The 3594-nt window shown below is 37.6% G+C and overlaps 1 protein-coding gene across 1 annotated transcript in view; it reads right to left on the minus strand.

Moving 5' to 3' along the window:
• Positions 1 to 3594, minus strand: part of LOC107098275 (calcium/calmodulin-dependent protein kinase kinase 1-like) — a 55557-nt gene that overhangs the window by 41634 nt on the left and 10329 nt on the right. The gene's annotated exons all lie outside the window — the stretch shown is intronic.

Consider the following 3594-nt stretch of genomic DNA (forward strand, 5'->3'; position numbering starts at 1 on the left):
TGCTTTTTGTATCTCTGCTTCTGTCTCCTTGAACCCCAGTCTGCCTCGGCAGATGGTCGCTCACACGGAGCCTGGTTCTACTGGCGGTTTCTTCCTGTTAAAATCGAGTTTTTCCTCTCCACTGTCACTACAAGCATGCTCAGTATGAGGGATTACCTTCAAATTGATGCAATCAACTAGTTTTCCTTAGATAGAAAACTTTTAATCAATTTGACTGGACAATCTGATTGAATTGTAAAGAGCCTTGAGATGACATGTGTTGTGAATTGGCGCTATAGAAATAAACTGAATTGAAATTTAATTTAATAGAATGTTAACTCATGGGTTGATAATACATTGGTCAGGTGTTCTCTGTACACCCCCCCACAAAAAAAATTAACACAAACACAATGATAACATATGGACTGTCCTCACACATAAATTGATAGATTCAACACCACTTCCACATACTTCTCAACTATAGCAGTACCGGTATATAATCTGTAATCTTTTATCTGCTATTATGTGTCAATATTTAACCTGTATTAAAACCCCATTAATATATATAATCCATATCCTAACTTTCCTGTGTAATCTGTAGTTTTCATATTTATATATTTTATAGCCTCTTACAATTACTCTCTGTATATATATACCATTTTTAGTCCATACATACAGTACATATTCTCTCTGCACATGTAAATAAATAATTATATCTTGTATAGCACTTCTGGGTGGATGCAAACTAGATTTTGTTGCTTATTACTTGTGACAATGCAATGACAATAAAGTTGAATTTATTTCTATTCTAATCTCATAGCTTTTGTTCTCTGAGTGATATCACCGATCAAGCCTTTTCTATTAGTCCAATCTACAAAATAAGAAATAAAACTGAGTACAATTGGTGCTGATATCCTATGTGCATCGGTCAATTTTCAAAGCTGCAATATGAAAAAGTTGTGTGGGAAAATCCCTACCTTAAATAAAACAGTTCTCTCTGCAGACTTGAGAACTACCGTGTAATTGCTCTCTTCTCAAGGCAAACACAGTAGCAGCAATTCAAAATGGCCCTTCCCAGTCAAACACCAGGTGAATGGCAGCCCACTTCCCTCCAACTCCCAGCAAAATCCCCTCCAACTTCCAGCCACTGGAGTGACCCGCTCTTGCACATTTTTTTTTACTCTGACTCCACCCTTTCACTGAATTACAGGGTCTGACCAGGAGATTATGCTTCTCTTTAGGTTTTTATGTCCACAAATCATGACAGAAATAATATTTTAGTACAAATATTGATGTTTAAAAAGGAATTGTACGGGACCAGCAAAGGGCCCATAAAGGAAAGTGGCGAAATTTTGAATTGCTACTACTGTAATGGGTTTAAACCATGCCAATGCTCTTACCTTTCAAAACAAAAAACTAATTTGAATAATGTTAATGTTAATATAAAAGTTAAAACCTTGGTCACAATCGTTATAGTGTTATCTGAAGGTGTATTTTCTAGTTTCTGTTCATCTATGACAAAACTTCTGTTTAATTTAACCTAAAATATCACTTATGATGACAAAGGATCTTTTTCCCTTCAGATTAGTGGCAGACGTTAGCAATATACTGTTGGTACTTCCATCCCAGTTGTTTTCCATCTAAAGGATGTAAGCCAGCATTTTAATCGAGAAATGTGAAAAGCACAAGCAGATTGTGAGATTGAGACTTTTCCTTCATCTCATGGAAAACAGATATGACATATTAAAAATTCTCTGACTCCCTACCCTGGTGAAGGGTACAAAGAGAAATGTTGCAGACACCTCGGTGAGGCCAAGGTTAGTTGAGCTGCAGAACTGGAATGAATTTAAAATAATGCTTTGCTTGCTAGAAAATGTTTCTCTCTAAAAGGAAAGCAGTATTGTCAACTTTCTTATGAACATTTTCTGCTTTCTCTTCTCCTACGATTCAAAACAAAAGAGCTAGAGCAGCTCATCCACACTGAAGGGTATTTATACCGAGCTACTGAGAGAACACCTCAGCAGAAACAGAGAGGCTGAAGCGGGAGAACAGTGAGCAGAGCTTTAAGCCTCTTCTTATCAGCTGGCAAAATACATTGTGATCAGCAGCCTGTCCTTGGAGCCACGATAGCTCAATTCTAGCCCAGGAACAATGTTACTCTTTAATAATGGCAGACATTCATCCAGAAACACCAATGTCTCTGTGCAGCAAAGAGCTTACTAAGGCATAGATACAAGTATTAATGGAGGGGGCTTTACTAACCTCATGATAAAGTGAACCACCTTTTATGAATAAACAAGAATTGGTTGAATACGTTTTATCGTTAATCTTCCTACATGAAAAAAAAGGATTATATCAACCATGTTTTATTTATTTAACCCTTATTTTACACTGCCTCCTACTGCGGTGCGAAGCCCAAAGGAGCTCCAAGGAGCATTTCCAGATAATGCAATGAAAGTCAGTGAAAAACATGTACATAAGACCAAAGTAACAGATCAAATCACAAAAACAAAAAGTGAAATACGGTCGAAAAATTAGAGCATTATCAGAGTCTCTTTACAGGCAGGGAATTTTAAAGAGGCACAAGAAGTAAAATTGAGAACATTCCTTATGGCGGTAGATTTGTTTCTTTATTATTCAATTAAAATAAAAAATTGCTTCAATCGAACAATATATTTTGAAATAAAAACACTTTGACTTCAATGAAAATAAAAACTTTTCAAATAAAGAAAAAAAGTATTTCCAAAAATATAGTTGAAACTCAAAAAAATGCATTGACTGAAAATGTTTTCTTTGGACACATATATATATATATATTAGGGATGGGACAATTTATGAAAACCGTCCGAACCGTTCGGTTCGACTGTCTCGGTTCTATTCGCGTGTGTTTCGTTCGGTTCATGCGCTGCTCCTTTTTCTTATAGGTGAAGCATTTACACTCCAGAGCAGAAGGTGGCAGTACTGCTACCACAGCCAACCACCTGTAGTAAACAAGAAGAAGAAGAAGCGAAGCAGCCTAGCCGGGTGTAGCAGGGAAAAAAGCGAGTGGGAAAGAACAGGAGTTGGAAGACGCGCCAGCAGCGCTTTATAGGTCTGCTGTATGGGAGCGCTTTGCATTCAGAGTGACCTACGATGACGGCGGAAAGAAAGTTGTGGATAAAAGTGCAACAGTGTGCAAGCATTGAGCAACACGTTTTGTTTACGCTAACAGCAACATGACCAACATATCATGATAACCCCGAAATCCCTCATACCCCGTCAGCAACCCCCGCTGCTCTCCAGACCGCCTGCTCAAAGCAAAGCCTACAGCCCCCACTGTGGCTCCCTCCGTCCGCTCCCCTCTGAGTCCCTTGGAGATGGTAGAGAGCATGCGCGAGATCATTAAATTCAAGGAAGCAAAACATACGGATCATTTAAAATAATTAAAATCCATTATTTTTGGGGGGATTTTTTCATTAATTTCATAAATTTTTATGGGATTTCGGTGTAACAATCAAAATATACAGAATCGAACCGAACCAAAAACCATGACCAGAAACCGTGAATCGAACCGAACCGTGGATTTTGTTAATCGTTCCACTCCTTTTAAATATATATATATATATATATATATAT

Source organism: Cyprinodon variegatus, unplaced genomic scaffold (genome assembly GCF_000732505.1).
Source record: "Cyprinodon variegatus isolate N-32 unplaced genomic scaffold, C_variegatus-1.0 Scaffold765, whole genome shotgun sequence".
NCBI lineage: Eukaryota > Metazoa > Chordata > Actinopteri > Cyprinodontiformes > Cyprinodontidae > Cyprinodon > Cyprinodon variegatus.